The 27,891-nt window shown below is 45.9% G+C and overlaps 1 protein-coding gene across 1 annotated transcript in view; it reads left to right on the forward strand.

Moving 5' to 3' along the window:
* The window catches only part of LOC135366635 (ecdysone receptor-like), a 152,964-nt gene that overhangs the window by 84,195 nt on the left and 40,878 nt on the right, over positions 1 to 27,891 (forward strand). The window lies entirely within an intron of this gene.

Below are 27,891 nucleotides of genomic sequence, written 5' to 3' on the forward strand. Positions count from 1 at the left end.
GGGCGTGACACCTTGATATATGTGGTTAATTACATCGTGCACACATTGTATTGCGCACTAGAAGTATTGCACACTAGAGAATTGAGGAAAAATGAATTTTTTTTCCAAGTGTCGTACTTTAGCGAGATATAAAGCTCTGACAGCAGAGCAATTCGCCCATTGGTCGTCGTAAGCACGTCACCTCTCTCGCGCTCCCTCACTGGCGGAGACGCCTGCCCCTGACGTCAGTGCCGCACGAGTTTGTTGCCATCCGTTACCCCCCCCCCCCTTTGCTGTAAAACTCCAAATGCAGGTTTACATCGATGCCAATAATGTTACATTTATTGCACTTTACGACTATCCGGAACAGCTTGAGTGGAGCTGTAACAAGACGCCTCCATCTTTCTTTCCCGTTTTTGGACTACGGCGGATTGCTCTTTTTCGTGGTGTGTAAGCCTCGCTTCTACAGTCGTTCCTATCGGCTGCAATAGCTAGCGACATCGCTCACGTCGCGTGAGGTAGTGCCCCAACAACGAGATAAAGAAGTCGTGTAGGCACCGCGAATACTGAAACCGGCACCGTGAATACTGAAACTGCACTGCAGTAGACTTTCTGTGGCGGAGTAACTTGGGGTTGACGGACTACGTTTCCGTGCCGTGCCGTGCTCAGGTTGAACACGGGTTTTGAAACAACAACCGTTCTCGCACGAAAACAGCGAGCATAGCTTACTTGTAGCGCTCGCGTGCGCACCTTCTCGTAACCCCTCAACTCATTCCCCCTCAACTCAGCCCGTAAGTGAATTGCTGACGTCACTCTGTGACGTACGGAGTATGTCGCAAGTAGCCTCGCGTCCGTAGCGGACGAATTTTCAGTGGGGAGAATAAGACATCGCGGCCGCTCGCTACTGTGGTGCTACGTCACATCAGGAGATCGGGCCGGGACTCCTAGGTCAAGTCGCACCGCTCGTGGCTGAGTTTTCAGAGTGGCTTTGTAGATTGAAGCACGCCTGGACAAGACAGCGTGCAGCGAAAATGTTCCGTATGGTGGCACCTAATAGGCCGCTTCATTAATTAACGGGTGTCGTGTCACCATACATGCCATACCGGATGCTCCTCTAAGCAGTGCCTAGAAGTGCAAGGTGCACTGTACGTGTGTATTGGCATCTTTGGCCGATTCAATGCGAAAAACATCCAAGCCATTGATGCAAGAATTTCCCCCTTGTCCAGCCACCCCCTTATATGTTTAGAACACCCCTCAAAATTTTGCGAATGTTTGCGAATTACTGTAGTAGACGCATGATAAGCGTGTCATCTCACCTCTTCAATTTCAATGTCCCCGCCGTGACCCGAAACGGAAATCCTGCGCATCGATCAGCGACGCTTCATCTTTGTTTTTCATCTTCGTCATCTTGGCTGTAGCACTTACTATAACTACGATCATATACTGAACAAACTCTCGATCCCCACACTATCTCATCGCAGAACGATTCGTCACTGTCATTTCTTGTATAAGCTCATACATTCTGTCATCGCCTGCCCCGAACTACTATCGTGCATCAACTTTCGAGTGCCCTCACGTTCTCTGAGGTCTCATCTTCTTTTCTATCCTCACTCTTTTGCAAAGCTTCATCCAATCAATCGTTTACAACTAATGTTTAACTCCGCCTTACAACACCATGACATCGACATTTTCGCTCCTTCTCGTGATTTTCTTACTAGTATTAGTGCCATTGTTTCTATTTAACTTCGTTTGTTTCACCGTTAACCTTGTTGGCTTTTTGTATATTTTACTGTCGTATTTTACTGTCGTTTTGTATATTTTACTTTCTTTGCTCACATGTATAACCTTATGTGGTGCACCAATTAGTAGACCCTAGTGGTTGTTTTTGGGTACCTTAACAAAAATAAAGTTATTATTATTATTATTATTATCGATGACATTGGGATCACGGCGTACTGCGCACAGTTTCTGAACCATGCTTCTGCTTTCGAAGCTTTCTGCCGTCCACCGCCTACCCACAACCTGCACTTAGCCAATACGTCAGGGTTGAACACGCGGTGTGGCACAGATGCGGCGCATCTTCCCAACTACGTCGTACGCACATGTCTGGGGTTTCTCCTTGGCCACCGCCCACAGCGTGTCCTGACCGCGTACGGTTACAGCGAAGGGCGGCCCCCACATCACTAACGACGCGTAATGGCAACTCTCCTTAGCCTTGAAAATGTGCGGCCGATCTTGACATTTGCGTCCGTGCCAACAGCGGGTTACTGCGCCCGTCTTCGTTCCCGCCAACACGCTTAATGGATGGGGGAATTCAATAAGTGGATGGGTACTTGAGTGAAAGCTCTGTGGGTTGTCGTCAGTGGTAGCTGGTTCTTATTGAATTGCAGGCGCGCGCAGGTGAGCATCGCAATCGCCACTGTGCAGCGTGTTTTTACGATATTGTGCGACCAGTGTTATAACCGATTTGCGTGGAGACTTAAGTCGCTGTATCCGCGACGCGGTGCCAGTGTGATAACCGTATGAGTGCAGCGATGCTGAGTATGCAAATTTGATCTGCGTGTCGCGTCGGATGGCGCGTTTTTACGGATATTGTGGTCAACGTTATAACCGGGTTTTCTGTCGAAAAGAAATCGTCATATCCACGGCGCGATACGAAAGTCATAGAGTATTACAGGTAGTGATCTGGTCTCACCTCAGTCCTGCATGCCGTCTCAGAATCAGGAGAAAAGGTGATAGCCTTGATTGATAGTTTGGTCGTCGTATAGCCAACGTTATAACCGTGTTTTTCCTCAAAAATGAATCATTATATCCATGAAGGTGTACGAAAACCATACCTGCAGTGTATGCGGGTGACGATCTGCTTCACCTCTCATTTGCGTGTCGTCGTAGAATCCACAAAGATCGGTTATAACGTTGGTCTTACTCCCGTAAAGACAGTATGACGGATGTTATAAGCGATATTTCCACGTAACTAAATCACTATATCCGTGGCACAGTTCGAAAATCCTATCTGCGGTCACGCAGACGCAGCCAGAGGGAGCCGATGTGATCCTTAGCGAAGCTCAGAACCATTCCAATGTGACCGATATTTTAGTAGAGGAATTAACGCAATAACCAAAATAAACCTATTTCCCTATAAACCTATAATATATATAATAAACCTATAACCCTATTTCATCATCGATATTCATATCAGCCGTGCTCAACCAAGACTGGTGTTGCAGCCGTACTTTTTTGCTACAATGTTTAACATCGGAAGTATAGAACGTTGAGGGGCGTGTGTTAATGTATGTGCATGTCGTTAAAAGCAGCAGCATTTTGGTCGCCCGGCCGCGTCGGAAGTCCTGTAGGCGAATCGCTTTGGCGAATCTTTTCGTAGAGGAAGTGCATATCGCTTGCAAACAGAACATTCCGTATACCGTGTACTGTAAAAGTATTTTCATTCGCGATGTAACTAATTTTCGCGAATCGCGCATTCAGTCATTTGCGAAGTTATTCGCGAGTAGTTAATTTCGCGATTCCAGGGCTGTTTCCTTTCGCGGGATAAACGTCAAGCTATGTTCGCGAGTACAATTTTTCGCGATTTTTTAGCGATCGCCAAATTCGCGAAAATTAATACATCGCGAATAAAAATACGTTTACAGTATTCACACGACTAGCTACACTCCCCACAATGCTACAGTGAAAGATGCGAAAAACGTCATAGCTTTCTGCTGTCACGCGAGCGCAAGTGCTCAACGTCGTGTCTTCACGTGCATGCATTGCTAAGCGTGGGGAATATCCTGCGACACAGCCACAATATATTCCGTAGCAGACGACAGGTCTGTCTGTCGTCTGCTACGTCGTCGTCTAAAACACGCCGCACGTTGTCGTCTGCTAGGTGCGTAGTACGCCACACTCGATATTCCGGCACCGTGCGAATGCTCGACACAACACGGAACAGAATTTCGGCTCCGTGAGCAGTGTTTACGCCTTTTCTTCCGCTAGAATATTCCGTGAGGATGTCCTCGTGTGAGTACACGGATACTGGGGTAGGTCTCTTCTTCCCAGCACTGCATTCGATCGGTGTTATCAGGCTGTGCATTTTTATAATAAGACGGCCGAACCTGTTGGTCGAGCCGCTCTCAAGGCCGTCACGTGACTATATATTTTTTTTGTTCTTCTTCTGCGGTAAGCGGCGCGCAAATAGCTGCTGAGTGGCGTGCCGAATGGCCGTCCGTCCGAGCCAGCCGTCGTCCTTGGCTTTGGTAAGACGGTTCCGCCGTAGGCCCCGACCTCTGTTTCGACGTACGAGGTCACCTCGAGTGCCGTCGTGTAACGTTAGGCCTAGCTGCGTTACGGTGCTGCGTAATGCAATTTTTCACGGCCTGCTCTCTCTGTCAAGGTTTCCGCCTCCCGTAGACGCCCGACGCAGCGGTCGTTGACGTTAAAGCTCTGCGCGGATGAGCTTTTCTTTCATCATCCGATCCGTATCCGCAGTGGACTCAGTGCCGACCCAGTTTGATATCCGCACCTCCAACCCCCCCCTCCCCAACACACACACACACAAGCAAAGGGCACAATACACACATGGTGTGTTGGACGTTGACTGTAGAGAAGGAGAAGGGGGGGGGGGAGAAGAAAAAGGAGTATGTTTAGTCCGTCGGGGGACAAGAGAGGCATTGGGACAACCATTCGTACCTTTTTGGGACTAAAATGGGGAATATTCGCAATCTAGGGAGTTGGTAGGTGTAATTTTTCCTTTCCCATTTCCTCATTTTTTGCCATTAGAGGGCAGGGCTATAGCTGCACAGTCAATCTCCAATCTTGAATAAGAGATCGTACATGCAACTTCCGCCTAACACACACACACACACACACACACAAGATAAGATAAAATCAGATGAAAATCAGTAAGATGCAAAAAAAAAACGAGGACAAACACTTTATACGGTACACAACACTGTGCCCCATAAAACGACCGGGCGTACCGTGCGAAATTCCGTGTACCTTCTAAATGAAACCGGTACCTTATATAACAGCAGGCAAAAATTTGCCAGCGAATAATAACTTGTACTATATTTATACCTTGCCTGTAGTATGCGCTTTATGTCCCAATGCTACGCTTCCTGTTCGCACAGCGGTACAGCTCGCATAATATGGCCCTGTCTGTCACGGTCGATTATATCACATTTCTCTTTCTGATCGTTACTTATCCCATATTTCTTATTGGCATGTTCAAAAACCAAGTGTTGCTGCCCGCGTCACATGATCTACCATGTTTGCCATTTTATATACTCGTTCGGAAATCAGCAATCGGTATTAGACGTGTAAGACATTTGAGTACGTGCCGACAATTTATCGGCGTGGATCGCTATTTCATCGATATTTTAGAAAGCTCGATGACATCGATAGATAATGTATTGACACCATTATCGATATCGTTACATCCCTTTTTGTTTGACTCCGCATCGTGGGCCTACTTCATGGGTGACTGCGCCGACATCCGCATGGAAAGCCTGCTGGAAAACCACAGACAGCACAGCCCATGGGAGGGTTCGAACACACCACCTCCCAGTCCTTAGGACGCCCCTTTTTATTCCTATGACATCGCTTTTTTTCTTCTTTTTTTTAAGCTTCTGCCTGAAGCGTGGCCGCGGATTCCGGAATTGATGTCGGTATTTGCTTTTAAGTCAGCACTTACTTTACAATATTAGTCGAGGTGAATTTGATGGTATACGCCTTCATGGTTTGTAACTGTTGGAACGCACTCCTTACGACAGGGGGGGGGGGGGGGGGGCAAACATAGTATCTGGCATCCGCTTCACTCGCCTTGAAAAGATACTTCGAAGGTCACGGCACCGTTTGCTTTCTGCTTGTTTTATCTCGGAGGAAACGAGGCGGTGCCCGGGAACGGCACGTTGATTTCTCGGAAGCACGGTGCATGGATACCCTCCCCTCGCCCCCTGCATGCTGCGCTGCATTATCGCACATTAAAGCGGTAAGAAAATAGGGACGCCCGTAATTTCATCCGAACCCGATAGTTAGGTCGTCGTGGAACGCCAGACAGTGCCAACATACTTTCGCACGGCTCCGTTGCCACAGTCACTGGCCAATGGCGAAGTTGAGGTGTTTTTTTTTTTTTTTCCTTTTTCTGCTTCTTGCGCTGCGAGTTGCTCGGCGGCGGTGGAGGTGTTTTTGAAAGTTGGTCCCGTCATATGTCGTTCCTCGCATTACTCAAACCACGACGACCTGCCACTATACTAGAGACCTGGACATCCGCGAAGCTCCCATCACCGGGGTAGTAGTTCCGGCAGTGACCGCTTCGCTATGGGATTTGGCGCTAGCTGCCACTATTCGTGACCACGCTGTGTTGACAACGACGAAGAGGGTACGGAAGAAGGTATAGTGCGTACTTAGCGACAGCACGGTCCTTTGGCAACAACCTGTGTAGCAGACGAACACAGGGGTGGCATCCAATGTATTGCTCCGTAGACGAAAGCGTGCTTGGCGAACGCAATGCATCCTGGACAGGTCCTGGTCGCACGTCACAGCAAACGTCAAGGCACACGTGACCTTAAAGATGGCGGCGCCCGTGATCGGCGGCCAAACCGTTTGTAAACAATGCGGTTATTGTTTCTGGACGACGTTTCGGATGTTTTTCGATCACGGTAATTATTTTTATCCGATAATCTCGCAATAAAACGCGGAGTTTTACGCATAAAGCCTCGTATTGTTGACAACTTCCAAAGATGTGATGACGACCGCGCGATTAAGACTTACCGAGCCGATGCGATGTACTTAAACTAAGCTGAAACGGGCTACCATGTTGCGGAAGAAGCACCGCATAGTTTACGCTGGCAAAATAGGTCATCTCTTGGTGTTATGACGGCGAAAATATGTCGGTAAGCGGAAAAACGACATGTAAACAAAGTCACATGACCTCAAAATGATGTTTTCTATGACGTGCGACCAGGACAAGATGGCAGTTTTGCCAAAAGCACCCGCTTGAGGGTAGTTACAACAATGGCGGGTTTGTGTCACCCCTGTGCAGACGAACGACGGTGGCAATGATGATGGTAGTGCACACGTCGTTTCCGCTCCCCACATTAATGCTATGTGGCGCTTGCAGCGGCCACTGGCGTAACTAACCCGTGACCTGGCTCTCCCATTGTCATTTGTCCAGGTCTCTAGTATAGAGTAGGTCGTGACTCAAACGATCACTTGGCGTATATTAGGGTGGCGCCTCTCAATCTAGATTTCTAATGATTGGTCTACCTCGGTGATGCATGCACTAACGGATGCTGCTTGTTTCAGCGCGCGAGGATTAGATATAATAGTGCGTTTTAGTACAACGCATGCAAGGGCGATAGCGTACGATACACTAAAACTCACTATTAGTACACGGTATCCGCGAGAGCGACTCTATCGGGCGAGATGTAGGTGATGACGCGAGTGCGGAGGGAGCAGCCTCAAGTTAGTTGAGTGCACGTGGCCATCTAGGCCTTACGTCACGTCTTCTCGCGTATGTTCCATGTGCCTCAGGAAGATTCCGTCCGCTCGCTACAGAATACTCCTACCCGATGTTCGTCTGGTAGCAGCATCGCTTACAATGGCCTCTTTCGCGTTTTCTCTGCAAATCTTCCGTTGTTTCTTCCAGCGTCGTCGTTACTCTTTGCGTTTCTTCGCCGATATCTTCTTGGCGCGTATTTTCCTCCTCGCTCTCCTCCGCCGATATCTCACCCGATAAAGTCGCTCCTGCGGGCTCCCGGTTACCTGCATCATTTAGCGAAATTTCATACTCAAAAGTCGCAGCGCCATTATGAGGGTGCGTTGATTATGCGAGGAAAAAGTGGATTTTAACAGTGAAAGGTACGCTCAAGGGAGGTTTTACTCTCCTGCCTTCTCTTTCTAAAAAAAAAAAAGAAGAAGAAAGAACGTGACTACGGTGACTGGTGTTGCGCGAAACGGGCCAATAATGCAGCTTGAATCGCGATGCGCTAAATACGCGAGGAAAAATAAATAGCCAACATCTGTGCGCAAGCGCGTTCATTGCGCCAGTGCGTCTGTTGTGCGAGTAAATACGGCATATCAGTGCGCGGGTTTACTTGATTCGGCATTGGTCTCTTTCACATACATACATATAACACAGGGTGAGGCAGCGCCATCTGGCGCATGGAAATCTTGCACAATATATGGCTACGTGATTTGAAACATCGAGGCAGGTACATTTACTGAGAGCTATAGAATTTCCAATACCTAGTTATAATAACCAATCCAATCCGATGCAGAATCGGGGAAAACTCGCTGGGTTCCCATTCCAACGCGCGGCTCGTTAGCAGTCATCGCCATCGTCGGCAGTGATCCTGGGGCTTGTAACAATGATTAGACTAATGGAGCGTAAACGGGAGAGGAGGAAGCTGTTTGGCATTCTCGTCCTCTCTGTTTCTCTGATCGGTTTGTTGCGCATCGCTGGGTTCGACGGAGCCGCCGGGGGGTAGCCGACCGTAGGTGGGAGACCCCCGTAGGAACATGTGCCGTCGCAGGTGGAAAAATGTAACAGCAACATTGTGTCCTCCTCCTCCTCTTTGTCACTATGTAGAGTGGGCAAAGGGCGTGCCGCATATAATCACGCTTGATCAGCGGCCCAGCAGCTTTCTTCGCGGGATTTTATATAAGACAAACACCACCACCAGCAGCAGGCTGGGGTCTGGGAAGCGGCTCAAATCGAATAATTTATTATCAGCTGTAAGAAAAAAACTTATTTTTGTGGGGTCGTTGACAAGGTTTACCAGGGCACACACCAGCACCTGAGCTTGTATATTTATGTATGTGTGTATATGGTTCGTCTCTACTTCTTAAGCCTCTAAAGGGACTTGTATATTTAGTTGTAGATAATTGATCTTCATCTCTATACAATGGACACCATCAACAATCATTCTTATATGTGTATTCTCTATTGAATTGTGTTTTGTGTTTGTGGCTACATGGCTCTATAAAAAGTTGTGCAAAAAAAAAATCTGATGAAAAAAAAAAAAAAACAGCGGCATGGCCGAGTGGGTGAAAACATCTGTTCGTTGCTGGTAGACTGGGAGGTGGTGGGTTCGAATCCCACCTGCGACTATGCTCTCTGTGGTTTTCCCTGTTTTTTTTTTTTTTTTTGCAGGTTTTCCAGGCGAATATCTGCACAGTTCCCCCTGAAGTCGGCCCAGGGCACGTGCTAATCCCCCCATGTTCCCCTTTCCTGCTGTCCTCTCTCCATCTACGTCTGTACGTCGCTCATGAACATAGTTGCTTCGCGGCGCTAACACGAAATGTTCCCAATCGTATCGTTTTCGTAATGTGCCTCCGTTTTGTATTCTTTCTCCGCACAAGTGCTCCATCAGATGTGTTAAGTTGCGAAAGGGTTGATGCGTTTTTGACATCATTAGACAGATATTTGTTGTAGGATAATCGTTGTGAATAATGTCGTATTCCTTGCCCCGTTTCCTGTATCGTACACTGGCTACTCGCCACCTAGCGGACCCCAGCAGCAGCACTCACTGAATGATACTAATAGCAGACGACAGGTATATTTCGCGCTGACCCGAAACTGCCGCAACTTCCCTTCGAGTGCGATGGAGTTTTCCCGACTTACAGAACTCAGACAGCAACAGTACTGCTCAATTCCGCAGTGCAAAACTACTGTAGAGAAGAATATTCAATGTCGAGGAGGGGAAGGGGAAAAAAAGATACTATCACAGGAGCGGCTATTACTACAATACTTTTTATTCACTTTCTATTACAATACTATTTATTCATCGGCAATCATTCTTTTTTCTGACATCTTGAGGGCAACGAGAGCGCCTGTATAGGTAGTTGGAGAGGCAGGGATGATAGTATGCCACGTTGTACGTAACAACAACAAAAATCACTAAAACTGAACGTAAAGTCCTATTTTTAACAGTCCGGTGTTGGGAGATAATCCTATTCGGATAGGGTGCCGAAGCGCATTGGAACCGCATCAAGATTCGGGATCATCACTGCGAATGCCCGGAGTATAGAGACGATGTTTTGAGCTTTGAGCACAGCTAAAGGGAACACTGGAACTGTCAAGAAATACACTCTAAATCTTTTCACACCTTTAAAGGTGTAACAACGTGCATGGCGCACGCCTTTTTAGGTGTAATTTTGGTAACCTCATAATGGAGCACGGTTTCGCACAAATTTCTTTACTCGAGTGTTGTCTGTCCTCCAAAAATTTAGTCTTGCAACATCTCAACATTGTTCAACAGTATTGTAGACACTTGCGCGTGCTCGATTATCGATAGCGATGCATATATGCATTAGCTCGTACCTACGATATCCAAGACATAATGAAAGCAAGGTTTGCATTGGCACTTGATATGTAGTAATGCTTTCCAAATTTTGTAAAATATCATCCTGGAGATGCAACGTTACGCGACCAGGTTGAATGTTCATAGCGCACACCTTTAAAGGTGTGAAAAAGTTTACAGTGTAGGAAATGAACGTACGCTGTTTGCAGTTTGAAGCTGATCTTGTTGATCCAAATCGGTCCTCGCCAGATTCGTTTTTTTTTTTTTTTTTTTTTTCGTGCTGGACCCATTTAAACACGTGTGTTCCTACCCCTTCCCCCTCCGAATGCAGGCAAAAATAAGTTGGGCACGCGCACCATTTTTCTTTCTTTCTTTCTCTCTCTCCCTCTCTCTGCCTTGGTGGTAGTAGCAGCCAGCTAGGCGACAGGAGGCATTTCTCTGGGTTCGGAAGTCAGGCGGAAACCGTGGCACGCGGCGTGCTAGAAATTGGTCGCCGGGGCTAATTTCGGCGCCCGGGATCCCCGACACTAGAGAGAGGCCGAAAGTCACTGTGTGAGGCGCGCGACACCCACAACGACGAGAGGCGGGAAAGAACGAAAAGGCGCTTGCCAAGAATCACACCGGGGAAAACATTGTTGAAATCCTGCAGCCACGGTTCATACTGGAGCCACTTTTTTTTTTAATTCCGTGTTAGCGCCGCGTAGCAACTGTGGCTATGAGTGGCGTACAGACGTGGACAGATGGAGAGAGGACAGCAGGAAGGAGTGGGGGATAGGGGGTTAGTATGCGTCCTGGGCCGACTTCAGGAGGAACTGTGCCGACATTCGTCTGGAACGTCTTCGGAAAACCCAGGGAAAACCTCAGACAGCACAGCCGGTGACAGGATTCGAACCCGTGTCACCTCCCAGTCTCAGCGTGGAAAGCGATCACTCTAACCACTATGCCACGGGCGCTGGTATACTGGAGCCACTAAAACAATGCACTGTGTATAGCGTTTCTTTAGTAACTCTGGTTCATTTCAGGTGCACAGCCTTTAGCGACTTTAGTTCATGCTATATAGTGTCGATATTTTATATTGACGATTTTCAGTAATGTGGATTATATTGGAGAAAGGGAAAACATGTTGTAGTGCAGCTAATACCCCTGTCGTTCGGGCTAATTTAGTGTCATTCGTGAAGTGCACTCCAAACAAAGCGAATGTCACTTTCACTACGGCTTGCTATACACGGCTTAAGTAAGTGTCGCGTAAGCAATGCTGGCAATTACGATTGATAAGAATAAACTGTGGGAAAATTGTTAGGCTTGCGCCACAATACCTTCTTCGGAATGTTTTTCTTTGATTTAGAAATACCTCCTGCAAATCTTTTTCCAACATTAAACAAAGCGGTCCCAAACACGTGCCTCAACAAAAATGGCCGCCGCCGGATCGGCCCCGAGACGGCCGTGTTCTCACAGGCTGTTAACGAGATTTGTGATTCGTTTTTTTTTGTTTTTTTTTTGGCACAATGTCACACTGTTTGGAAATAAAACGAACAGGTTGTTGAAAATACTTGTTTAAAAATATTATGTTGTCAGGACCCCCCGCTTTTTCTCAATATTTTTACCTGTACCACAGAGCCGGCCGTCGAGGCTACGCACTCGGTCCACCGAAGATTGGAAGTGACACTAAATTGGTCCATCTTACTGGGGTCTAAGCGGCTTGCTGGACGGTCGATCCTTATAGATAGCAAACTAAATGTTTCCCGCTGCTTCTACGTGCGGTTATTTTTTGCACTGATTACAAGAAAACAATCTAATCAGCATCATATACACGTAATGTAGGTCAGCCGATATTTATTTGGCGATATGCTCCAGGCGCCGCAGGGTAGGACCAAGGATAATTTCGACCGCATGGAGTTCTTCAGCGTGCGCTGGAAATCTCCAACACGCGGCGCTCGAAGCAATGTTTACCTCCCCGACATTGCTACATTCCTCGTTTGGGTTCGAACCTGCGATATTGAGCTCAGAAAGAAAAAATAAAAGAAAAGAAAAGTTGTTTTCTGCGTCTTCCTATGCGTGACAGGAGTGACATTATAGGACAAACAAAAGAAAAAGTTCTGTCCCGAAAACGTCAGTGTAGAGAAACGCCTCTTGAGGGGACAGTTGAACAAGGTAATGGAACAGCCACCGGGTACGCTCGCTGGACTCCGGGTTTGCGCTGTGCTCACGCACCTAGTTAAGCCTGGGCGTAACGTGCGCGGTTTTTATTCTCGGAAACTGCACAGCTTGTGAAATAAACGAACACTACCACATAGTAACACCTGGTTCCGGTTCCACTGTAACGCATAAGCACGGCTGCTAAGGTAGCGTAAACGTGAGCAAGCTGGTGGATAAACTTAATGATGGGGAAAAAACCTGAGCATGGGCGAATAGAGAGAGGGGAGGGGGAGAGAGAGATCATAATCGTCTGACGTGTCGGCCATAATTTCGACCTGTGGCAGTTCGCGAGATTCAAACTTTCGAACACAGTTCCGCGTCGCGCACTAACTTCAGAGAAGCGATAGACTCCGCCATTCCAATTGGTTCTCAAAAGCACGTGATATCTCCCGCGGTCCGTTGCCGGCGGAGCTGCTCGCCGTGGTGTCACAGTGGGATTAGTTTCAGTATTCGCGGTACAAATTACACATGGAATAGACCGCTCCCTGTCTGTAAACAAATGACGTCATAGTGTTCGACAGCGCCACCAATTTGGTAGAGTTGAACTACGCTCGAAGCTAGGGGACGACAAGGTCGCGCCCGAAAGCCACGGTCTCGAGGGGACCACGACTTCGGTCCTACTTTTCTTTCAACAGGAGGCAGCGAACAAGTGGCCATGCGTGCAAACCAGCCCTCCCTTTCCGATTTGTTTCGGTTTCAGTCTGTCTACAAACGTCACACTTATACTTACTTATACTACAGCGAACCCTCGTTATTATGACCATGGTCGTTCCCGAGAATTTTGGTCATAATGCGGGATTGTCATATTAACGGGAGGGGATTTGCAGAGGTTTCACTGCATTGTTCCCAAGGAGTATGGTCGTAAAGCGGGTATGTCAGATTATCGGGGGTCATATTAACGAGGGTTCACTGTACTTACTTATTTTTGCAAATAACATTTTTTTTTACGATCTTTACCGAGGTAATTTGGGGTGAACTGACCCCTTTAATTATGTCGTTATAGTTTTAAAAAAATATGAACGTATAAACAACGCATCCTGCGCACAGGCTCGCGCGAACTGGTGGTTCTATTTTGATGCCGGGTCGTCTCCTGTCGGCATTGACGAGCCAGCGCACGTGTTGTACAATGGTGCAAGTGCAAGGTCGCGCGTTCGGGGGCGCCACGGAGAAGTGCTCATTAGGAACGCCAACAGAGGACGCTGCGCGATCCTGCCCACGTTTTTAATTGGCTGGGAGAAAAGAAAAAAAAACATCCTTTCCTGCCGGCATTGTGCCGACACACTGCCACGACGCCGTTTTTTTGTGTTTTATTCTGGGCCCTTCCAAAATAAATGCCCGGAGGGTCTCGCCCTTATTTCCGCCAGTTGTGCTCTCTTCGTCTGTCGGCCCCCTTTTTGTACGCTGTGACGCAATGGCAACAAAGACAGGGGACGTTGTAGGTCACGTGGTTTTATGTTTTTTTTTCCCTTCCGTGCTGCGATGGGGAATCTGCGAAGTCAATGTGCGCGTATGGTTCGTTAGTCCATGAATTGCTACTGACTTTGCATTAAATGAACTAGTGTTTTTAACTTCCCTAAAATCTGTTGTCCGCGTCTTTTTCCTTCCACAACTATATATATATATATACATATGTGTAGAGGGGTTTGTTAATTCAAACACGAATGAGGGCAGTTTTTTTTTTAAATATCGTTTCCTGGGAAAGGGGTGGGGAGAGAGACGGCGTGAATTGTTGTCTCAAATCGTATACGCGATCAAATTATCACATCACATGGGATCACTTGTCCTAGTGTGCGCCTGTTTCTCTGTTTATTCCTGATTTTGTGGACTCCAGTGCAGGTTGCACCGCCTTCAATCATGAAACATCACGCACAATCCGTTCAGAAAGCGAAAAGAAAAAAAAAAGAACACGCAACACATGAAGAAACAGAAGAAAACACATGAACGTGCATGCAACTGACTTTCAGAAACTAACCTCTTCCAGTTAAAATTGAAATATGAACAATTAAAATATGGCAGTCGTCCGCCATATTTTCCATCCTCTTCCAGTTGTAGGAGAACTGGGGTAGAATGTCGGCACGGTTCCCCCTGAAGTCGGCCCAGGACGCACACTAACGCCCCTGTCCCCCCACTTCTTCCTGCTGCCCTCTCTCCATCTGTCCACCGCTCATAGCCACAGTTGCTTCGCGGCGCTTACACGGATTAAAGAAGAATAAAAAAACTGGGGTAGCTGGGCCTCATGTCTTCCACGCCCACGTTTTATATATATATCTCGAAAAGATGAAGTTGGGTCGGACGGCTACGTAATTGTAGTGAACATTGAGATAAATGGGGGACAGAAGACAAAACTAGGGGAAGTAACAAAAAGAAAAAGAAAAAAACGGTTTATTAAAACTTAAAAGTTATAAAAGTTATATAAAAAATAATAAAATTATATAAAAAAAATAATAAAAAATATTAAAAATAACAAGTAAAATATATATATTTCACAAAACAGACCAACATCTTCAACAAAAGATGCTTTAATCGAAGGTAATACGCAACATATCGCAACTTCTTGCCGCTTTCCTCAGCCGCCACCAGATGGAGGAAGTTGCTGTGCCCACCTACTTGGCGAGCAATTTGTTACTCTTGATTATCGCGTGCGGGCTTTTTCAACTGTGTGGTTGAGCTTCTCTTATAGCACAAGCGAGCAAACGCTGCGAGGAAAGGAAATCTTCTGAATGCGCTTTGAATTGATTCGCGATATAAAAAAGGGACAGTATCGCTTGAATGTGTGACCGCGAATTTTTGTCCCCACGATCTCTTCGTGCGATATCCGGCCACGTCGCAGACATCTCGTTTGGATTAGAGCGATACGTGACGAGAGAGTGGAATTACTGCGGATTGCGTTTTTTTTCTCAATCGCGAAAACGTGCAGAAATGCATCGGGCAGAGATTGGAAATGCAAAGCAGACGAGAACTTGCTCCTTTTTTGTCGTCTGCGAATTTTGCGTCGTTTTTCGTCGTCTGCGAAGGGATTTTGTAAATGCGCTCGGTAAGTTGCTACACACAGCACTCGGAACAGGCGCCAAACTGTTATCTGGCATTGGAGATAAGCATTTATTTCCCCGAAAGTGTAATAAATAAATGTTAAATTGGCGGTTTGCTGAATTGTCACCCTGGTTTTTATGCGACGTCACACCGTTTTCAGCTTGATATGTACCGTTTAAACGTTAATTATTAAACTACAACACTAGGATGCTGAGTGAATGCCACTCTGTGCACTTTCTGTATTCTATTTCTTTTTGTATATCGTTCTACTGCGTTATGCAGCCAGGGGCGATTCCTATCAGACGTTCACGATTCGGTCATTAAATACCACCGGAGAAATGCCCCCCTCTCTCTCTTTCTCTCTCTCTCTCTCTCTATTTTTTACTTTCGCATCATGCCTTTCTAGTTCAAGATATAGTGGTGCGCCCTATGGGGTACAGTTCCTTGAGCCGCAAGATATATCTTTCCGTCTTATCTTTTGAAGTGTTATATTGTGTCGTATACATTATTTCGTGTCCGTAGCTGTGAGACAGCGCACAAGGTGTGCATTTGTGTCAGGCGCGGAGATAGAGATAATTGATAATATTGAGATGACGGCACACCGTATTTAAAGTCATTCGCGGAAGATGGCGCAATGTGGAAGAAGGACCAGGTCGGTGGCGTCCTCGACTGCAGTGACGTGTATTAACGGTTGGTGGCGCTGAAGCATAATTTATCCGCCGGAGTTACTCTGTTGGGGGCTGGCGGGCTGACATTCCATACCGTTCTTACCTGAACGCAGCTGTAGAGATTGCATTGAGGCGTTCTTGCCCACCATGTACACGTTCAGATCACCGCCATATACATATTCGGCCTTACAAGCATAAAAACAGACAAAAAACAAAACAAAAAAAAGTACCCCATCAACATATGATTTAGAGCCGGGAAGAATGGATAAACGGTGTAACGTCCATTACCAGGGCAATGAAACAACACAATATTGCGTTGTCAGCCATTACTGCGGAGTTAAAAATAAATAAAACGTCGTGCTTTTACGCCGTTTGCGCCTGTTGCCAGATTGAGATTCATTCCTCCGAGCGAGAGCGCTACAAAGCTTACGCGGAAATAATGTCCCAGCCTGCCACAGCGTAAACCAGAAGTGTGTAATGAGACCACGTCGTCAACGAAAAAAAAAAAAAAAAGAAAAGACAGGGAGAGAGAGAGCGAATAAAAAGGCGGCGGCGGTGGTCACGTGATGCCCCGCCGCACGTCGAACCTCTCTGATTCGCCAGCCGCCAAGGGCAGCTAATCAGGGAAGATTAAGCTAAGCCTAACGATTTGTGTGCGCGCAGTTATTATGCACTTGTTAGGCGATGGGGAGAGAAGAGCATAAAGAAATTCAAGGGTGAGCAAAAGAAGTACGTATAGTAGTTGTCTTCGCTTGATGGTGGATAGCATGCACGTAAAACGGGAAAGGGAAAGGAGTACAATGAAAAGCAGACCGGTCTTGAAAACCAGTTCTGCCAGATGCCGAAGGGGTTCCCCCCCCCTTTCCTTCGGAAATGGATTGAAGAGGAACAGGTGGAATGTTGCTGCTGAAGTCTTTGTTTTTCTTTAAATGTTTTTTTTTTTTTATGGTTATATATTTTTGTCGTGTTTCGTAAGAGCTCGCTTCGCTAACTTTGTTATTACGGAGGTCGGTCTCCTCTTTTCCTTCTCTCTCTCCCCCTTTGAGGCCCTCCGTTTCGTCTTTTCTTTCTTCCAGCTTCTCTTTTTCCTGTGCTGCGCCGTCGTCTGCTTCTCGTTTCGGCGGCGTTGTTGCCAGACGTCTGAGCTTTTTTTTTTCTCTTTCTCTGTCTGCAATGTATAGTAGGTTTTGGGGAAGTAGTGTGCACCGATTAAGGCGGAGATACCCGTATCAACTGCGCGCACATATATAGATATACTTACTGTTCTGCCTTCGAACACATGTGTGCGACCATTTTAAATTTCGGCGTTTTATCGATATATCGGCGTTTAGTATACGCATTAAAGCGCTGGTTGGGCAGGTCCGTGTAGGTCCGTCGTAACAGTTGTGGGGAGAGAAGAAGAAGAGAGAGTAGAGAAGGAAGATAATGATTGATGCAAGATAAGGATCGGAAGATGGCTCTTATTAAGCTGCCGTTATTTGAACGCGTTTGATAAAAAGCCCCAAAGATGAGGATTTTTTTCTAAAGTTTTCAACATGGAAAGCGTTATCATTTCTCTCTTTTTGTGGATGGGTAGCCGGTACGATTCATCCCGTCCCGTAACACTGCCCACTCTCCTCTCGAGCCCTTGTCCCGAGTGTTATTTGACGTCACCAAGGATAGTGACGCCATACTTTCACTTTCTCTCATAACCTAGACGTTCACACGTCAATGTGTATGTCCAGCATGTGCGATAATATTGTTTGGGCTTAACACTGAAAAAAAAAAATCGTCAAGGCGCAAGGGTGTACTTTTAACTTGATACAAAAAAAAATCGAACGAACACAAACTGAAGGGGGCAAGATGATGCATGAACTATAACACTTGACACCCTATAACACCTATAGCACCCTAAGGCACCCTGCAGAAGAGGACACCGATCCAACCGGTATTTGTGGCCACTGACACAGTACCTCCTTTCTATCACATATAGTAAAGATATAATATATCGTTAGTAAGACTTATTGTGTATGTATTAGTATGGGGGGGGGGGGGGGGGTCTTTTGCGTACCTGTCTTTGCGACCGAAAAGTCGTACCCCCTGAACGCAGTGCACCCGATGATTTCCAGCTCACGATAATATGTCAAACTAAAACGTATTTTCTTGAAAGTTTTATTAATCGTTGAAATAGTTTGCTGAGCACATGATAGGCTCCATCACGCCTAATACGACCGATTAAAAAAAAATCAGTGCTCTAGCGGTCTAGAACGAAGGTCTTTGATATCTGCAGCATGTCTGCCACGACGCTGGGATCTAATTATTAATACGAATAGTAATCATTAGTAACTAGTAATTAATTACATTGCTTATACACAGAATGAACTGTAAACTTCGCTATCAGGTACACCCACGTTAAGAAAGTGCGCTGTGTGGTGCTATTAACTACGCTATTTAGCTGTCTAATAATAACCTCTCACGTGCGAGCGACTGTAATTAGCGATCCATCATTGCCCTGGTGGCATTCCTTGTTTCAAGAGCAAGCGACACATTTCCGGCGGCGTACGCTTGGTGGAACACTTGAGAGAGTTCGGCCGTGCCGTAGTGTTTCAACGTGGAGTCTTTCAAAAACTGTAACGGACCCCCCCAACCTCAAAGGTGCCGTACCCTGCCCGTTTATCGGGCCACAAAAGTGATCCTGACACGTGATGCACACGCACACTCGCGCCCCAGATCGAGCGCTCACTGCGCTCGTCCCGCCATCTAGCTGCAAGCCGGCGCAACTCTTCCTTCCCTTCCCACCTCTGCCGCTTCCTTCCACCGATCGTGAACCGGTTTCCAACTTTTTCCGACCGAGAACCTTTTCCCCCTCTGATTATCGGCGGGCAGCCTTGAATGTGACCGATAAGGTTCACCTCTCGGCGCTGCAAGAGAAGAGATGCAAGGACACCACGCGCATCTTATCAGCCGGTCTCTTCGTAACCGTATTTGTGTATTACGAGAATAGGCTTCTCGTCAAAGCCCCGGCGGCGGCGCTCAAGTGCTTTTGTTTGCAGGCTGTTCGCTCTCGGCAGCGTCCGTCTTCAAACAAAGGTCCCGATAGCATCGCCGGTGATATGGGCCTTATCTGGGTTAGGCAGCAGATTGTGGTGATCGCTCGGATGCCATTTGGTCCTGCTCAGAATGTGATGTTCGCGGTATTTATCGCGAAGGTCAATTGGAGTGGATTTTTATGGCCTCGTCCGTAGATTTCTGGCACTTGTTGTAGGCGCACTAAAAAAAGGAAAAATAAGATGGCTGCATCTTTAATATTTTTTTTTAAATTCTTAGTGACGTGGTTCCATAAAGCTACGGACGGACACACACTGTGGTTCACCCTGTAAAGTCGCTTTAAAACTGAACTACACGTGTCTTATGATTGTTTACTTAAGTGTCCTAAACATTTGTGAAGTGTCATAAGTGTTTTAAACAATGTGAAGAGTGCCGTGGAATGTGTGCGTATGTGTGCTCGTATGTTTAAAAAAAATTCCCCTACAACACTAAAGAGAACTTCAAAGAGTTTAATAACATTTACGCCTGATTCACTCCATGTAGTATTTACCCAAATTTTTTTCTTTTTTTTGTAATTGCTCCTGCTCCTACTACTGGATGAAATATACTTGTTCCAAAGACTCGCTAAACTCGTGTGGCGGCGCTGATGTCCGTGCGCGAACGCGCCCTATCTCCACTCTGACAAGCGGATTTTCGGTCGGATGTGTGTGTGGGTATTCCTCCTCAGTAATCCGCCATACGATTTTACATAACCGCGTAATATTGAACGTATATATAAAACCTCGCGCCGCACTTGACCTTCTCCGTTTCACCTCTTGATCAAAAGGCTGTGCTGTCTCGGGTTTTCCTTTGTTTTTTTTTTGTTTTTTTGACAGACTTTCCAAATAAATGCCGGCACTGTTCCCGCTGAAGTCTGCCCAGGATGCATACTAACCCCCTCCCCCTGTCCCCCACTCCTTCCTGCTGTCCTCTCTCCATCTGTCCACATCTATACGCCGCTCACAGCCACAGTTGCTTCGCGGCCGTAACACGGAGTGAACTTAAAAGGAAAAAGTCAGCAGTGGAGGGAGCTCTCGAGGTATTTTGTTATCGAACAACATCAAAATAACATTCAAAAGCAATCCGTCGCCGTGAACTTCTGTGCCTGCAAATCGAATGTAGGACCACGTTGGCCCGGCCTGAGTGGGGGTGGAGGAGGAATGATTTGTTTGCAGCACGGTCGCCATGACAACGGGGGAGATTCAAAACCGCGCTCGGTGTTACAAGGCTTCCCCCGTCCGTCCGTCATTGACCGTGATGTTTTTTCTCGATGAGGGATTCTTCGATTGGCGTGCCAATATATGGACACATATTGACGTTTTTTTGCGACGTTAGGCGACCCCGTACTTAGCGAGCGTATTTTTGTACCGCTCTCTTAGGGTTTATTGCACTCGATACATACGAATGGAAAACGAAACGAATGTGTGGTGTTCTTTATTTTTATTTTATTTATTATTATTACTGCTTTTTCTTTGTTTGTTTGTTTGTTTTTTTAAGTGTAGGTGCTGTCGAGGCATATTTGTCATCTATCTGGGGGACAGTGCTAACGTCTGAGTTGTTGGTTGAAATTGGGGGGGGGGGGGGGGATATGTTTATTAAGAAAAAAAGAAAGGAAAGGTTAGCCAGGCAAAGAGCCGGCTTGCTATTCCGAAAAAAAGAAAAAAAGGGGGAAGGGGCAAACGAAAAAGAAAAGGAAGGAAAAAGAAAAAAAGGGGATCGAAACAGAGGAAAGAAAGAAAAACAAAAAGCAACAAAAAGAAAGGAAAGGTTGAAATTGCTTTTCACACCTCCTCACACGTTTATGTGGAAATAAATAATAATATTATTATTATTATTTTATTAAATTTAATAAGTTTAATTTAAGTTATTAAATTTATCCCGCCGTTACTACCGGGGCGCAGGACAGTAGGATTTCATAGTACTATGAATATTATGATCATACTATTATATTATTTATATTTATTTTATATATTATTTTATTATTACACAAGCACAACGCAAGCCGCACGACTTACGGTGCTGAAAACAAAAAAAAAACGCCTATATATCATCGTAATATACTTGCGATTACGCTCACGAACAAAACGACTGAGTCCTCAAAAACCGGGACAGTATAAATGTTAGCGTCGGCAGCTAACGCCTACTCGACAGCTGTTTCAGCCTTAATAGGACCTTATCAACAGTGCGTGGGTAGGTCTGTACTCGTGCAGTGCTGATGAGGTTGCTAAAATACTGACACAGCTGTTTAGTGCCCGTGTGGCGACGCTTGAATCGTGAACCAACTTGGTTACACAAGCAAGTGTCTTCTATGTGTCCCAGACTTCTAACGCTTTTAAAAGAGATATGACCCCAATGGGCACGTAGAACCGTTTTATTTATTTTTTAAAATTCCGTGTCAGTGCCGCGAAGCAACTAGAACTGTTTTAACTATGGTTACACAGGCAAAGGGTGACGTAAACGATATGCGGTGCTTTTTTTCCCGATGTTTTGCGTCTTGTGTTTGTGTGTTTGTGAAGTGGGGTAGGGTCCTGTGACTACCACGGGGAAACCTCCCATGTCATCAGCACTTCTCCTTCATTTATTGTTGTTGTTGTTTGGGTGTTGTATAGATTGCTTTCCGGAGAAGCCTGCACAAAATTTGGCCTTCCCGCTCGACAACATGCGAAGCTTTGACATTTAACATGGGCTTTTTTTTTTTTTTTTTCTACGCTTGTAAGGCCACTACAGTCGGGCAGGAAGCAAGTTCTCAACGTGTTCGAGGGATTTTTAACCGTAGCGAGAAAAGACTGGCGAGAAAACCGGTGCGGTGTGATGCCATGCGTGTACCAGTCGCTAACAAAACTAGCGTGCGGAACGACACTGAAATTGCGACATACTGCCAGACGTGAACAATATGGTATAAAAATGTACTTCAAATATGGTACTAAATACTGAAGGGAGAGCATATACTTGAGATAGAGTACAGATGCCTATAAGCGAAAGTAATTAGAATGTGTGTGTGGGGGGGGGGGGGTGTAGCAGATACTTCAAGGAGTTTCTAAGGTACATTCAAGATACTTGTGTATTGGTCACGAAACTGATTACCGTTTCTTTTTCATTTAAGTATTGACATTATTGGCTCGTTGTTAGAGTTCCATCTCGGTGTTCGTCAGTAAGTTTTACCCTTTCCCAAATGCAATGGAAAGAAGAAAAAGATCGTGGAAGCAAGGATACCTTGTTGTGAGACTGGACATGGTATGACGACGAAAAGAAAAGTATTGAGTAGAAAAACACCGAAAAAAGTATTTGAAATAGAGCGCAAATAACTTTCCGAGCGGTGTACCTCGAAATAAAGTGATCGAAACCCCCGTTGCAAAATAAACTACTGTAAATAAATCTTATCTTACTATAAAATGGTGCATTTTATAGTCAGATAACATTTATTTACAGTAGTACGGGAAAATGCCAACAGCGAACTTAGACTACCCTAAATTATAAACTAACCAACGTGCTGTTCCGTCGTGTCCGCCCTGCTAAGCCTAACGGTCGCTAAAATGTGTCTCGACTTGGACAGACATCGAAAACCCTCGAATTTCAGTGGTTAAATAGTGATGTCGTGATTTTAAACACGCGGCATATCATCTGAGGAAACTGTCGAGCATTCTCCTTGATTTTCCTTGTTTCGAGAACGTGAATTTCGGGGGTCCGCACATCTCATCGAACACTGTTTCATCGAACACTGTTTCATCGAACGCCATTTCATCGAACGCCGTTTCATCGACGCCTAACCAAGGTTAGGTCAGGAGAGCCTTTTACGTATTTCGCACGTTGCTGCAAGAAAAAGCAGCGGCCACCGATTCGATGAAACGGCGTTCGATGAAACGTCAATTTTCGACGAAATGGCGTTCGATGAAACGGCGTTCGATGAAATGTCACGGAACCGAATTTCGAGATCGGGGATTTCGCAACCGGGAATATCGAGGTCCCCCTCTCCCAAAAGTACTAATAAAAACGGCACTGCACTGTATGTACAAGTCTGCATTCTCTAATGCGACCCGATGGCGAACCCCATCGGCGTCGTAGCGGTCACTCAGCCCGTTGGAGCTTTTACTTAGGGGAGAAACAATTGAGTAGATCGGAAGAAGGCGCTTGCTTCTGCAGGAAGGGGTGTGCTTACTGGTATTTCTTTTGCGAGCCGATTGGATGAGCTGCCCCTTTTATGTGTGTGCGTCCATTTTGCGGGAGGTTGAATGCACTTTGCGCTGTCTTCAGTCGGCCATCGATTAGTTTGACAGACACGGGCCCTGATGGACTACCCTCTGTCCTTCGCTGCGCACTCTGTTTTTGTATCTCGTTTGCTCGTTTGTGTGGACGCTCGGAACATGTGTAGAAGGTTGTGTTATCGTTGTGGCCACGATGAAGTTGCCCGAATATTTTTGTGTGAGTGCATGGTGAGAGGGACGGGGATGGTGGTGTTGACGGCTTCTTGCTAAGTTAGACGCGTTTGTGATGGTATGGACTAAATAATGTCAATATCGACATAACTGAGTTTCTTATAGAGCTCTGATACTCATCTATAATACGGTATTCGTTTTCGATTCTGAAAGTATCTGCAAGCGAGGGAACCACTGAAAAACAACATTTCACGTCTGCAGTGCCGAGGTTAAATAGAGAATCTTGAACATTGAATGAACCTTAAAGAAGAGAAGTATCAAGTTTGCAGCTTCACCCGCAGTTTGATCTTCGCCGAATTTCTCGCACTGTGAGAGAGAGGCGTCTTACGTAGCTCTCTCCCTCTATTCCCGCAAATATAATAACGTAGCACCGTGCGAATATTACGATGCGCAGCTACCCAGGGCTGAAGAGCCGCAAACACGGCGAAACACGTGTCCTCTGGTGCTGTCGCATCGTTCCATGAGTGTATATATATATATATATATATATATATATATAGCTAGATAGATAGATCAATGATGGCCAGTAGTTAACTACAGTAGTTAGGTTACTGAAGGCGCAAACTGCTTCCGATTGTGCCGCAAGCTTTACGGCACGATTGTGTTTCCGACTTTTACCTTGAGCTACTTGTTTGATGAGAACGGAGGTGCAGAGCAATTGTGTCGTGCACGTGTACTAAATCTCCTTTTAATGCTTGTCTAGTGAAGCCTCATTTGCTGTGAAATAATTCTGCAACTTAGTTTATCGCGTAGGCACAGAAAGAATCTCGCCGCAAACTTTGTATTTGACGATCGTAGCAATGGCTTGAGCCAAACTTTAATATTGCTTGTGATTCATACTTAGGTGTCCAAGAACACTTCAAGGGATTGGTGTTCGTGGACAACGTTAAGTAGTTATAGATGTAGGTTAAACTACATTGCAGTAGTAAAAAAAGTAGTTTTAACTACTCCCCTGAAAAGTTGTTGAACTACTAGTTAAACTGCTCAATCACAATGTAGTTAGTAGTTATAGTTAAACTACTCTAGAAGTAGTTAGTGGCCGTCACTGATATATATATATATAACGCATATATATGATGCTGCATATCGTTCGATTCAGTTATATAATGCGAATATATTCGCTTCAGTTACACAACTATTCGCTTCCGCATTTGCTTCAAAATATGTAGCTATTCACTTGGTATTCCCTTCAAATTCGCGCAACCCTAATAACACGTATTGTCGTGGTGATCAAAATTATTCGCCGTCCTATCCTGCGGGACGTGCAGCATGTCGACACACGAATAGGCCGACATACCTTACTCGTGAATCCATACTGCAGTTACCTCATTACGTATTGCCGTAGAAAATAACACATGCGCCGCCGGTGGAGAGGCGTTCCCGTTTCCATGGTAACCCCCTGCTCTTCCGCGGAGAAATTCCCCGTTCGGCGTTGCGCGCTCTCTGTCACGCTTTGGGAAAACGCATTTTTGTAACCGTTATTGCGAGAGAACAGCATGCTTCGGAGAATAACGTATTGCGTCGTGTATTGAACATATTGCACTACGATATTACGAACAGCGCATTAACCGCATGCGCCCAGAGATGACATCTCAACCCCTTCTCTGTTCAGTCTCTCCCATAATGGTTATTTGCGGATACAGTCAACCCTCGATTTATGAACACCCTCGGTTCCCCGAAAAATCGTTCATAAATCGAGGGATTCATAAATCGAAAATTCAGTTAACTGGGTACTATCAAGCAAATGGAACAGTATTTCCGAGTTGGGATTGTGTTTATAATTCCATATATTGTGTAATTTTGCTTTTGACCATGCCTTCTGCTGTATCAATCTCACAAAGAATAGATGTTAGCGCATTCACACTCTGTTTATTATGCAATACTAAATTGTTTAATTTTGCTTTGGACCATGCCTTCCGCTGTGTCAATCTTGGAAAAAAGAGATGTCACCACATTCGCACTTTAATAACATTTAAATCGAGGGTTGACTGTATATAGAATGCGGGTATCCGCACGCACTGCAGAAACCCGCGTTTTTTTTATCCGCATTTTAACCGCATCCGCGGTTTCATGACGTTCTATTTCTATCCGAAAGCCAGGATGGCAGCGCAGATCCGCGGACGTGACCGCACCCGCGAAGACCTCTAACGATAAGACTCCTTGTCTGCTGTGGAGTAGACCAGTGCGCCAATTTCGTTCCTTCCAATTGTTACGTCACTGCAGATGGGAAGTGGGCATTTTGAATGGCCCGTTGCCGCATCCTTAATGTCCATCTCCTATAAACCGCCGGGTAGTTCCTGTACTTCGTGCCATGGTCCGTTGACCTTGACGCCGTAATGTAACGAGTCTTTGTTTTCTGTGGGAACTCTCTGCGACAATGGTGAAGCATCCTTTTAAATGAAAGAAAGATGGCGCTTGTTTGCTTCTTATTTTCGTCCTCCGCGAATCCATTTATAAAAGGAAGATAAAAGTTTTCTTCTGTCTGTCCGTGATGTCATTCAGGATGCCGGTTTTTGTATTTTTTTTTTTTTTCTTGGGCGAAGCACTCTTGCGCGCGAACAAAGACGTGCGTATATAGCCAACTCCGGTTACTGTGACACCTTGCCGCATAATCGGAATTGTTCCGAGCAAGCCGAGGCACTTCGCAACGAAATCGGGTTCCTCATAGAGTCGCCCTTATGGCACGTGTGATAGTTCCTGTGTCATTGCAGACTGTTTTCGAGCCCCAGGGGAATGGATGCATGCTGTAACGCCCATCAGCATATAGCATGGATTTCTATCGTAGTTCACTTAATAGAAAGTTTTGTAATAAGGGACCCAAGCGCTTTTGAGGCCCCAAAGAAATAGCGCCGGCGCCACTGTGCATTCCCAAAGCGCGCAAACCCCGCTTTTGGTTTTTGGTGGCCGAATAGCGTTAGCTCTCGTTGCCGACGAGAATCCGCGAGAGCGTGTCGTCTGCAAAGGGCCGGACACACTGAATGAGACGGTTTTGTTTTATGAAATCGTTTATTTTTACTATGTCAACGACGCGGTCTGTTTGTAAAAGGTGATGTGATGTGATGTGATAGCAACGCAAGCGCCGCACGGCTCTACGTCATGAAAACCCTAACCTATACGCGGGGAGAGGCCGGCCTCGTTAATAATAGCGCTTGGGGTTCAAGTCCCCTATTCTATAACTCCGTGGTATTGCATTGATTTAAGTTATCGACACTGATTGATTGATTTATCAAAGAAAAAGGCCACAATCCATCGTAATTCCGTGGCATCTCGCTGAGTACACTTTGACAAAACGTCCCAGAAGCAACTGCATCATTTCCCAAACAAGCGGGTTTGGCAGGGCCTTCGGAACGGACGCATAAATTTAGTTCACTGTTCAAAGAAAATCACGACACCGTCGCAGCGTTCCAAGCCACACTTGCCCGTGACATCATCTGTCGCATGTGATGACTGTACCGGTAGCAGATATATCGCTGTCGTTCTCAGGAACCGATTCCATTTCGCCTTTAAAGTGTTCGTTTGCATCCGGCTGACTTAGATATTCTTAGGAAGGTAGGTCACGAGGGGGAGACTTCTAAGTATGACCATTGCGGAAGGAACAGGAGTTGAGTATATGTACTGGATAAGATGATGATTCTGTTTCTGTGTGTGTATGTAAACATCCGGCCACGCAAAATCTCGTAACGCTTCAAAGTAATGGTGATAAGCGTGTATTGACCCGTATTTATTCTTTTTTTTTTTTTAGCGTGCTTTAGGCTGAGCTAAAACTAAATGATCAGATATCAAAGGTATATGGCATTGCTTTCAGATTCCATGTTGCCGTAGAAATTTTCTTGGGTGTAGAGAACATGTTTGGGCACAGTGGGCGTGGTGGGCATAGAAATTGGTATCGATTTATGAACCCACAGAAATACTAGGGAGTTTCAGAAGAGGGGGCACAATGTTAGGGTGCCCAATAAAATGGACACGACAGTTCTCGCATAGGGTTTCCCAGAACGCGCTCGCAGCTCCGTCCGTATTCATTTTGTGCGTGAAATTAATGTAATTTATAAAATAGAACTCGCGGTTTGAAATATCGTTCAATTTAGCTTACACCAAACGGCGTGGGTTTCTTGTGCTTCGTTTCCGTGCCTCTCTCGCAACATCTCGTGCCGTACGAGAGCGACGCGAGTTCATTTTGGGGCGACTTTGGGTACCCACATTTGCGGCACCAAAACAGATTCA

This window comes from Ornithodoros turicata, chromosome 8, assembly GCF_037126465.1.
Source record: "Ornithodoros turicata isolate Travis chromosome 8, ASM3712646v1, whole genome shotgun sequence".
Lineage (NCBI taxonomy): Eukaryota > Metazoa > Arthropoda > Arachnida > Ixodida > Argasidae > Ornithodoros > Ornithodoros turicata.